Genomic DNA, 12845 nt, shown 5'->3' on the forward strand with positions numbered 1-12845 from the left:
CAGCAGCACCTGGAAAGGAGACCAGTACACCTTTACCATCCTTCTCCAGGGTTACCTGAACTCTCTCTCACACTGCCACTTTATGCTGGGCAGGGACCTGAAAGAGGCTTCCCTTCCTGAGGGCATTGAGGTATATACCACTACACAGATGACATAATGTTGACTGGGCCAGATGAGGCCACAGTGGCAGAGGTTCTAGATCAAATGGTTTGAGAGATAGAGAGTAGGAACATTAACCTTAAGAAAATCCAAGGTCTAGGGGGAACTAGGTGGCACAGTGAGTAGAGCACTGGCCCTGGAGTCAGGAGGACCTGAGTTCAAATCAGCCCTCAGACACTTGACACATGTACTAGCTGTGTGAGCTTGGGCAAGTCACTTAACCCCAATTGCCCTGCCTTCCCCCCTCAAAAAAAAAAAGAAAATCCAAGGTCCAGCCCCCTCATCAGAGTTTTGGGGAATATGGTGGACAGGAAAAACCCAGAGGATTCAAGGCATAGTTTAGAGAACAAATTACTGATACTCACTTCCCTGCCATCTAAGAAGGCTCTTCGGATTTTGGAGAATCCACTTTTCCCATCTTGGTCCCAAAGGTTACCATTTACTGATTCACCCTCAAGTTTGCTTCTTTCAAGCTGGACCCAGAATAGGTTACATCCTTGGAAGATCGAACACAGGCTGTACAGCAGTCTCTTGTGGGCCAGCAGGCCCATGCTTCTGGAAACCTATGTTCAATAATCAATAAACGTTTATTAAGTGCCTATTACGTGCCAGGTGCTGCGCTAAGTGCTGTTCTTTAAAGACCGTAGGCAGGCACCAAGAAGTGGTCAGAGCAAGTGACCATTAGGCTTCTGGAGCTCCTACTTCCCCAAAAGGACCACACGCTTTTGAAAAGCAATTGCTTATTTGTCCCTGGGCCCTTGTTGATACTCAGCAAGTGAGATGGTATCACACAATTGCTCTTTGTCCAGAGTTACCAATTGTGAATTGGCTGATGCAATACGGTCCCTCTAATAATGTGGGTAAAGCACAGGAGGCTTTTATTATTCAATGGAAATGATATGTTAAAAGTCTCCCTTGGGTGATTTTATGCACTCCCTTTGGTGTTAGTGCCTTTCACAAACACATGGCTATTATGTCAGAGACTGAAGTCTCCAGGGCAGATCCTAGAGCCCTGCCTCCTCCCCGGCCCAACAGGCCTTTATATATAAGGTCCTGGCTGCTGAGCAACATGATTTTTGGACATTTTACCAGAGAGGCAAAAACACTCAGAGTTCAGCTCATGCAGTGAGGGTCCTGGCAAGTCATTCCTATGTTTTGAGCTCTGGGCTTGCATGGCTGGCATGGGAGAGATCCTTGAGAACAGGGGCAGAGATCTTCTACACTGACTGCTGGCCAGTAGTCTTTGATTTGGTACCAGCCCCCAGGTGGATGGCGTCATGTGCTGGGAGTTTTCACTTAGGACAGTTGGTTCATCACAGGAGGGTAAGGGGTGACTTCCAGTCTGCCCTAATTCCTTACTCTCGGTGTATAGTTTTACATGCTTTGGTATTGGGATAGGGATTCAGCTTTCCTGAGATGGGAAGCTTCATTTTCTTCACTCAGTGATTGAACTTGCTCCGTGTGTGTTTGTATTTGTATGGTGGTTGTGGGCCCCAAACACAGAGGAGACCTCTAGTGGAATAGGAAGGAGATGACATACCCCGGTCCTGAAGGACTCAGAACAGTTTACTTGCAGGCACCAACTCAAGTTGATTTGGTTTCTTTCTTGAAAATGAGAGGGTGACTTCTATTTGACCCTAGCTCCAAAATCACAGGGAGAATGCCCTGTGGTTGGAAAAACTGTATGGACCAAGACAGGAAGACTGGTTTTTTGATGTTGTTGCTCCTCTCCGAGGAGTATCTACATACCCATAATACCTAAGCAGTAATTACAAACAGCCAAAAACAAAGCAAAGCAAGCTATCAAAATATTAATAGACCTACAAAGGAACAAACAAAAGCATCAGCGTTAGAATACTCACGAACAAAGAATAAAGGAGCACATAGCTACCAGATAACTGCAGCTATATTGCTACTACTCATGGCTAGCGTTCATATAGCATCTTAAGATTTTCAGGCTTTACAGCTCTAATGACATAAATGCACAAGTAAGTAAGCGTAAGAATATAATAATAAAATAGAAGCAATGTGTGTGACAATAGACATATGTAATGATGCACAAAGCAAACATCTAGGCAGTCTTTAGTATTCTCAACCGACTGCAGGTGTAACCACTTCTCCTAGTTCACCTGTAACATCATAAGTTAGTCTGCTCACAGGCTGGATGGGACTAGTTGTTTTGTGACTTTCCTGCCTTCCCTTATACCTGAGCCAGCTGATGGTATGGGATGATCATCAGCTTTGTTATAGCTCTCGATCTAACTCCCTGAATCTGAACTTGGTGAAGAGGCTGGACCAGGGGTGAGGAACCTGCAGCCTCGAGGCCACATATGGCCTTCTAGGTCCCCGGGTGTGGCCTTTTGACTGAGTCCAAGTTTTACAGAACAAATTCGTTTATTAAGGGGACTTGTTCTGTGAAGTTTGGATTCAAGCTCTCTGAGTTGTCTCTGTACCCTAGAAATCTCCAGAGATGAAATTCTAGACCAGAAAGGCACTGAGTTCGTGTTCAGTCCAATCTTCCTACGTGAACAGGGGTTCCTTTCACTTTGAGGAAAAGTTCCTGGGTAATGCTACACAATGTTTCCCTTTCCGGAAATGTAATTTTCTTTTGTTTGTTTGTTTCTCTCATTTTATTTTATTTTATTAATTAATTATTTTTATTTTACAATGCTCAGTGCCACAAGTTTTTGAGTTCCAAATTTTCTCCCCCACTCTCCTCCCCACTCCCCGCCCAAGATGGCATGTAATATGATTTAGTTTCTACATATACCTTCACATTAAACTTCTTTTCCAATAATCAAATTGTAATGAAGAATTATAACCAATGAAATGGATCATGAGAAAGGTGTAACAAAACCAAAAATAAAATAAAATTTGAAAAAAAGAGTGAAAATAGTTTACTTCATTCTGCATTCAGATTCCATAATTCTTTCTCTGGATGTGGATAGCCTTTTCCATCATGAGTCTTTTGGAGCTGTCTTAGAACCTTGCATTGTTGAGAAGAGCCAAGTCTATCAGAGTTAGTCATCACAGAAGCAATGTGTCTGTGGTTACGTACAGTGTTCTCTTGGTTCTGCTCCCTTCACTCATCATCAGATCATTTTCTGTCTAATCTCTAGCCTTAGGAAGGAAGAAGAGAAGTGAAATGGACTATGTGGCCATCTGACCATATACGCCATCTCATGCTGCATTAATATCCAGCCTGGTATCCAGCCTTCTTTGGGAAGAGGATATCATACTGTATATATCCTAGTGATTCTGAACCCCTATAGGTCTTCATTTCAACCCTACCACCTGTTTCCTTATTCCTATTCCCTCAACCCTCACATCCTAAAGTTTCAACCAACTGTACTCTCTGGAATACCTGTTCCATAAGCAACAAAATTCCCTTGATCCTATATATTTTCCTCTACTATTCTTTCCGTCTTTTAGGTATTACTGAAACCTGGTTCCCCCCGATGACACAGCCTCCTTGGCCACTCTTTCCAGCCTTGGCTGCACCTTTACTCGTTTCCCTCAGATCCCTGGTTGAGGTGGAGTTGGAATACTTCTGGCTCCCCATTGCCACTTCCAGATTCATAATAGAGGTAAGGAATTATTTTAATACTAGCATATTGTTAATTTTTTTGTACAGGTGCCGTACATTCTTAAAACTAGATATACTCCTTAGATGCCATTTAATAATTGCTAAAGGTTTATCACATCTCATTTTAAAAAATATTCTACTCAGAACCATAACTTTTTTCCTGTTAGTATGTTAGAACCAAATCTGAGAAATACATACTTAAGTCCTTTATAATTACTATCATCTTATCTAAGTCTTGCTGTATCCAGTTGGTATTTCCTTTAAAGTCCTTTCACATTACGTCATTCAATGAATATATGTATATATACATAAACGATATATTCACACACATGCACACATATTTAATATTTCATTATTATGAAGCCTTTAAACATAATATAGTTTCTTTGCTTATCTCACATAACCTTCATTTTTTTACTGTTGTCTGAGATCAAGAATGCTGCTGTAGCATTTTTAGATTCAGATGAGGCACGATAGATTCTACTTCATCCTTTATTTTGACTCCGTATGTATCTTCATGTTTTGAGTGTGCTTCTTATAAACAAATCGTTGGGTTTTACTCTCCAATCGATTTTATCACCCTTCATTTTGTGAATTAGTTCATTCCACTCACACTCGCAGTTGTTGTGAGGGTGAAAGACCAACAACAAAAGCACACAGGAAGGCTGCTGGCACAGATTCTTTTATCTGCTTTTCTAAGGAAAGCAACTTTAAGGGGTTAACAATCTTACTTTAATTAAACATACATATATCATTCACTTAGTTCAGGGGAAAAAAGTCAGCACCCTGAACTTCAGAGCAAACGCAAACAGAAATTACAAACAGAGACAATATAAACAGAGCAAACACACGTAGGAATCAACAGACAGGCCTCTAGCTGTCTGACCAGGGAATTACATAGTTACCAGAGAGAGAGGTACCAACATCTGGGTTTTCAAAGCTGGGGTAGAGGGGGCTCCAACAGCTACCCAGCGTCTCATCTGGCCAAATCACTGACACTCTTCCAATGGGTGTGCCCCCCAAAGGCAAAACGCTAACCTCTGAGCACATATACACTTCTTCAAGGTCAAAGGGCATCACAACCCTGCGACTCAAACCCATGTGAACTAGGGCTTCCCTTAACATAAGCAAGTCGTCAAAAACTCCCCATTCAAAGATTCCTTAGTGCTGAGAAACACTCCAAAACAAAGACAACAAAAGGTCCCACTTTACCTGCCCTATTCAAAGGAAGGCAAGACTCATTAAAGGCACTTGATGGCCTTAGCATTCCAGAAAGAAGAGAGCAAAAAAGTCCCACCCTAATTACCATAACAACTCACAGTTATGATTATTATTCTTGAGTTGTGTGTATGTGTGTGTGTGTGCGCGCACGTGCGCACATGCACTTGTGCTCATGTAAGTTATGTGTTGGTCTAAATATGGTTTATGTTGTGGTTCAGTCGTTCAATCATATTTGACTCTTTATGACTTCATGGTCCATAGCACGCCAATACTGCCCATAGGGTTTTCTTAGCAAATTTACTGGAAAGGTTTGCCATTTCCTTCTCCAATGGATTAAAACAAACAGAGATTAAGTGACTTACCCAGAGTCACACAGCTAGTAACTATTTGAGTCTGGATTTGAACTCAGTTCTTCTTGACTTTAGGCCCAGCATTCTGTCCACCAAGCCACCAAGCTGCCTCATACATTTCAGTAACAGATCCCAATTTCTTTCTTTCTTTCTTTCTTTCTTTCTTTCTTTCTTTCTTTCTTTCTTTCTTTCTTTCTTTCTTTCTTCTTTCTTTCTTTTCTTCTTTCTTTCTTTCTTTCTTCCTTCCTTCCTTCCTTCCTTCCTTCCTTCCTTCCTTCCTTCCTTCCTTCCTTCCTTCCTTCCTTCCTTCCTTCCTTCCTTCCTTCCTTCCTTCCTTCTTTCCTTCCTTCCTTTCTTTTTTTAGTAAATGGTATTTTATTTTTCCGGTTACACATAAAGATTGTTTTCCACATTCATTTTTAATAAGATTTTGAGTTCCAAATTTTTCCCTCCCTCCTCCCCAAGATAGCAAACAATCTGATATAATAATGTTCAACATATTTCCATATTAGTCATGTTGTAAAAGAAGAAAAAGAACAAAAGGGAAAAACCATGAAAAATAAAAAACAAGTGAAAATAGTCTGCTTGGATCTGCATTCAGACTCCATACTTCTTTCTCTGGATGTGGATAGCATTTTATGTCATGAATCTTTTGGAATTGTCTCGGTTCACTGTATTGCTGAGAAGAGCTCAGTCAACCATTGCTGATCATCGCACAATGTTACTGTTACTGTGTACAGTGTTCTCCTCGCTCTGTTCACTTTACTTTGATCAGTTCACTTAAGTCTTTCCAGGTTTTTCTGAAACCATTCTGCTCATCATTTCTTTTAGTACAATAGTATTACATTTCATTCATGTACCACAACTTGTTCAGCCATTCCTTAATTAGCAATTCCCTAATTCCCTCAATTTCCAATTCTTTGCCACCACAAAAAGACCTGCTATAAATATTTTAGTGCATTTGGGTCTTTTCCCTTGTTTTATGATCTCTTTGGGATATAGACAAAGTAGTGGTATTGTTGGATCAAAGGGTATGTACAGTTTGGTTATCTTTTGGGCACGATTCCAAATTGCTTTCCAGATTGGTTGGAACAGTTCAAAACTGCATCAATAATGCATTAGTTCGGGGCAGCTAGGTGGTGCAGTGAGTAGAGCACCTTGGAGTCCGGAGGACCTGAGTTCAAATCCAGACTCAGACACTTGACACACTTACTAGCTGTGTGACCTTGGGCAAGTCACTTAACCCCAATTGCCCTGCCTACTCCCCTCCAAAAAAAACCAAACCAAAACAAAAAGAAAACCCAATGCATTAGTGTCCCAATTTCGCCACATCTTCTCCAACATTTACTATTTTCCTTTTCTGTCATATTAGCCACAGATTCCAATTTCTAACACAAGGCAGGAAGCAGTGGTTTCTCTCTTCTGGTATAGCACAATTGAGTATGGCTTATGGGGAGGCATGAATAGATATCTCTGGAATATTGCCCACTTCTTTCCAAGGGAGACTTTGATTCCTGCCTGGAGGGGAGCTAGAGAAGGGGCTGTGAGACTGATGACTTTGCTCTCCTTAGAGAGGGGGGATTGGATTAGAATCATATCTATCTGCTCCTCTAAATATTGTTAGTCTTGGGGATATGATTTTGAGGTTCAAACCATTCTTCTGGACACTATCCTTTAACGAAGGGAGTGTAGCTCATATTCAGAGGCTTGGTTGCTTTCTAAAAAATATTAGTTACTTAAAAGACTATAACAAATAATGAATGAATCCATTTATCCAAGCAGATAAGAAACAGAAATCAAAGAAGTAAATAAGCTCTTCTACTGAGAGCAAGATATTTCAGCTCTGTGGAGACAGGCCTCAGTCTCACGCAACGGGAAATTCCCCTGAGTCTCTAGCTATGCAAGTTGGAAATCAGGGCCATGGTAAGGGACTATACGTGTCTGCCTTCCAAAATCTGTTTTCTTTCTCTTTAGGTTTTTGCTTAAAGAAAGTCTGGAACTAAATGTGTCTTCTCTCAAAGCAGGAAACAAGAAGCAGGACTTTCTTTCCCAAATTCTGGAATCAACTCTGCCCTTTATATAGGCATGCAGCATCACTGTCATCTTCACCAATGAGAAGTTGTTGTTTGTTGTTTTCAGTTGTGTCCAGCTTTTCATGAGCCCATCTAAGGTTTTCTTGGCAAGGGGAATGGAGTGGTTTTCCATTTCCTTCCCCGCTCATTTTACAGATGAGGAAACCGAGGCAAACAGGGTTAAATGATTTGCCCAAGGTAACACAGTGAATGTCTGAGACCAGATTTGAACTCAGGAAGATGAGTCTTCCTGACTCCAAGCCCAGCACTCTGACCACTGTGCCACCTAGCTGCCCACCAATAAGAAGAATCTTATGCAGATGATCCAAGGCCACTTTAATTTTTTCTTGTATCAAATCTTGCTATAATCCCTTAGATTATTATGTCAATTATATATAGTCATTTGCTATATCTTTATCTCCCTCCCTGCCCCCTTTTCTTTAAAGGAATAGGAGTGAGGGGGGTGGGAGGAAGGAAGAATGAAACTAGCTTTCAATATTTTTATTTGGCACTGTCTGCCAACTGCCAAATACAGGACAGGCAAGCCAGTCTAGCTGAAGCTGCAAGACAACCTGAGGGTGAGACAGGAGGCAGCATGAGCCAGGCAAGTCAAACCACCACCTCTACCAGCACCTTAACCCCAATCTGTCCTCAGGCCCTGCACCCAAGAGCCATAGGAGCAGCATCTCCTCCAGTCCAGTACTCTGATCCATCATGCTGGGAAGCCGCTCCTATGGAGATACAGCCTGGCCATTGCTCCTGTAGATGCTACAGTCATATCTCCTAAAGACCCAGAAAGGAAAGTTCTTGCCACTGAAGTCCTTGGCCCTGTCAAATAGTTCAACAACAGAAGTGATGTAATTTTATCAGTGGAAATGGCATTTAAGAAGAAGAATTACCATCTCTTTTGTTTCTTCACCCTAAGGACCATGAGACTTTTCCATCTGATTTGCAGCTGGAACCTTCCATATGTGCTTGTGCTTCATTAGAATAACCTTCCTGAGTGCAGGGAGTGTCTCGCTTTTCTATTTGTACCCACAGCACTTAGCACAGGAATCAAAGTAAGTGTTTAATAAATGCTTTCATTTATTCATGTGTCAACCCAATCCAATTCCAATTTCCTATCCTAACCCCTTCCTCTCTTAGTCCACACTTAAATTCCTGATTTTTGCCCTTTCTTTCTTTTTGTATTCTGCCTTCAATACCTTTCCAACCCCACTTCCCAAACCCACCTCAGTCTCTATTCCTGCTCAACCCCATTCCTTCCCTTTTTTCTGCCATTCCAATCTTACTATTGCTGGTGTTGTTATTTTTAAAAACCTCTCCTGCCCCAGCCTAGAAAAGGATCAGGTTCCTGAGATCCCCTTACCCAACATCCACCCAACTTCTAGGTTTGAATAATCATATCATTTCATCCCCATCAAGTCCAATCCGTACCTGACATCCCCGGTATAACATGCCTGAGAAGTGGTCCTCCAGACTCTGAGTGAAAACCTCCAATAAGTGGGAATCCACCACTTCAAGAGGCATTCCACTTTTGGACAGTTTTCAAATTGCCAGCAATTTTTCCTGACATCGACCCTAAGTTTTCTTTTTTACAACTTCCACTTCTTGCCTTCTGTAGCCAAATACAAACAAGACTAATCTCCCCTCCATGGGACTACCCTTCAAATACCTATATAAATAGTTGTTGTATCCTTTCTCCCCCAAGTTTTCTCTTCTCCAGGCTAAACATCTCCATTTCCTTCACCTGGGTATTCACATGATATAGACTCAATGTCTGCCAACATTGTGGTAGCCTTTGTTTGGATACTCTCCAGTTTATCAATGAATAATCTTTTCCTGCATTTTTCCAATGACCAGAAATATTAAGTTCTTCCTCTTTCCTCTGTTAAGGTTTTTGTTCTTTAGCTTGTTTTTTTTTTTTACCCTCACTGACTCTTAGACTGTTGCAACACTGGCAGGACAATACTTTCTCTCTCCCCTTTGTTGTCCAAGTACGGACTTATTACTTCTTAGTTGTTCCATTTGTTTACCTTTCTTAAGTTTCTTTTGTCTTCTGCATGTGTCTTTGGAAGGTTCTGTCCTTCTCTGATTTTCTCAAGGACAATGTCTGGAAGTAATTGATTCTTCTAAAAGTTCTTTTTAAAACCCCCTTTACAGTCATGCTCAACTTTGCAGGAAAACTAATTATTGGACACAAAGCCCTTTTCCTTTCCTTCTAATATATGATATTATAATTGCTTTAATTTATGCTCTTTGAAAATAATTCAGTCCTTATCTAGTTGGTTTCCTTTGTATGTGCTTTCTCACTTTCTAGCTGTTTGAAGTATTTTTTTGACCTGGGAATTCTGGGAGTTAGAGTTTACAATGTTTTCATCTGAGATTTCTCTTTGATGTGGACCTATAGATTCTGTGCCTCTACCTTCTATTTCAGGCTCTTCTGGGCAATTTTCTTTGATAATTTCTTGAAATATGGTACTCGGGTTTTTTTGTTTCATTGTATAATTTTAAGTAATTTTCTGGGAGACTGATAAGTCTTATATCATTTCTTCATGTCCTGTTTTCTAAGTCAATTGTTTTTGGTGATAGTCATCTCATATGTCCTCTGCTTTTTCTGCCTCATGACTTTGTTCTGTTATTTATAGGTGTATTTTAACAAGGTGTCCACTTCTTTGTGAAGGCTTCCCAATGACTGTTCTAAGTTATTTCATGCCTTCCTAATGCTTTTATTGAGATATTTTATTAGGCCTGCCAACCACTCAAATGAAAACTTGCAGCCATTTCCTATTCTTCTCTAGAGAAGGAAGGACAGCCAACAAAAAAGACTACATAATATTGCATTCGCTCAAGAATTGTAGCTTTTGAAAGCTGATATAAACTTAGAGATCATCTAATCAATTCCCATCACTAATGAAAAATGAGCCCTATTCAGATTAAGTGCTATATCTAGGGTGATCCAGTTAGTGGCAGGGTAGGTACTGGAACCCATGCTTCCTTCTGACTCCCTGTCCAGTGACCTTTCCAGTGCACCGGCTATTTTTTACTCCCACTTAGAATTGCTCAACACTTTGCAAACATTTCTCTTCTTAGAATTAGATGTTATAATTTTCCATACTGTAAACATGTTTGAAAATTTTGCTTTTACTAGGGCTTTTGGAGCATTTGTTTTAAGTATCCAAATGCCTGCTTTTTACTAAAACATTGTGAAAATTTACACGTGTAACAAGGTTTTGTAGATAGAGAATTTTAGATAATTTGGCAAGTTTTGAAGGCCCTGATCAGAGAAAGGTAAATATAATTGATTTTCATCTGTAGCAATGAAAATATTTCCACACAATGACAGAGTTTGTTTAATTTGCTGTGTTTGTTTTACAAACAAAACAAATGAAGACCATAGTCTAGTTCTAAAACCTCTCTTGATTTCAAGAGTCAAGAGATTTTTCACTTAAGGCTCTTATTACTGACTCCTCGCAGATTATAATTCCCAGTAGATGTTCTTCTAGGATGTTCTTAAAGAGACACTGAACTGTTTGCTCTTACTGTATTATCAGATAAGAATCAGGAAGTGAATCTAGGGGATATTTATATAGTTTCATGGTGTTCTAGAACTGGAAAGGATATTAAAATCATCTAGACTATCTTGACCAATGTCAAACTCAAATAGAAATAGGGACCATTAAACCATATATAATGATCCTAGCAGGCTGCATATTGACTTAGGAAATTATATATTAATATCTATATCGTACTGTATTTTTATTTATTTTGTTAAATATTAACCAATTACATTTTAGTCTGACTCAGTATGCAATGGCATGCAGCCCTGTGTTTGATATGCTTGATCTAGACTGGTTTCCTCATTTTATAGATAAGATGAAGGGACAGCATGGTGTAGTGAATGGAGAGCTAGACTTGGACTCAGTAAGATTTGTGTTCAAATCCTGCCCTGACATGTGCTGGCTGTGTGACCAGAGACAAGTCACTTAAAACCTCAATGCCACATGTAATCTCTTACACTATAATTTTGCAGAAATTACTTAACAGTCTGTTTAGGTAGAGGGAGCTTCCACACTGGGAGAAGGAAGGAAGAAGGAAAGAGAAGGAAGGAAGGAAAAGAAAGAGAAAGAAAGTTTGACACCACTGGTCTATGTGACCTGTAATATCCCTTCCAAATTCTAGAATACTATGATTCTACATGAGTATTTCCTGGATTCACCTCCTGTTTCTTATCTGATAATAGAATAAGAACAAATAGTTCAGTCTTTCTTTAAGAACAGGAAGAATATCCTAGAAGAACATCCATCTGGGAATTATAATCTGTGAAGTTGTGAGTCAGTAACAAAGGTCCTTAAGTGAAAAAAAAAAAAACAAAAAAGGAAAGGAAAGAGAAGAAAAGGAAGAAAAAAGAGAGGGGAAGGGAGGGGAAGGAGGAGCACTGAAGAGTCAGAAACTGGTTCAAATCTCATCTCAGACACTTACTATTTGATACCCTGAACAAATCACTTAACCCTACTTGATCTCAAGTCATTTCCTAATCTTATATGAGAGAGTTGGATTATGTGGGTCTCATTGTGCCACCAAAAAAAATTCATTTCTCTGTTTTCTGGAATAATCAAAGGATCATCAAACAAGGTTATCTTCGTTGTTACATCTTTCAAGAAATTTGTATAATTTGAACATTAGAGATGGACAACTGGGGGGTGCAGTAGATAGAGCGCCAGGCCTGGAGTTAGACATTTACTAGCTGTATGACCCTGGGCAGTCACTTAACCTGATTGCCTCAGTTTCCTTATCTGTAAAATGAGCTGGAGAAGGCAATGGCAAAACACTCCAGTTCTTTGCCAAGAAAACACCAAATGGGGTCACAAGAGTTGGACAATGACTCAGCAACATAGGAGACGCCTTGAAGTATCATGTTGCTCTACTAAATAAAATAATTTTTTAACAAACAAACAATAAGCAGAGGGGCATTATATAATGCTGCTTTCCTAATCCTTCTGTCAATCATGTGATGGAATTGTGGGCTACTTGTTACAAAAATTTCCTTTTACCTCCTAACACCCTCATCCAGAATGCCCTAGATGCATATGTGGATTATGTTCATTAAAATTTTATATAGATGGAAATGTAGAAAAATAAAATAGACATTTAAAAAAAAGAAAGAAAGTAGGTATATGGGTTGGTAGTTATTGATGTTCTGTTGGTTTCCTTTTTTTTTTTATAATAAAACCTACACATTTTTTCCCACGCCTTTAAATACCCCCATTTTCCCCTCCTTTAGATAACTTAAGAACCAATTCTTAAAAATTGCATTGCCTCCAGTGTGAACCTTCTCTGTATCTATTTGGTTTAATCTGGCTGCTTTTTTCATCCTTCAGTGGCATTTTGACTTTAATTTGGTACAACAGAAAGAATTCTGAACTTGGAGTCATAGGATCTGAGTTCAAATCCCAA

This window comes from Trichosurus vulpecula, chromosome 5, assembly GCF_011100635.1.
Source record: "Trichosurus vulpecula isolate mTriVul1 chromosome 5, mTriVul1.pri, whole genome shotgun sequence".
Lineage (NCBI taxonomy): Eukaryota > Metazoa > Chordata > Mammalia > Diprotodontia > Phalangeridae > Trichosurus > Trichosurus vulpecula.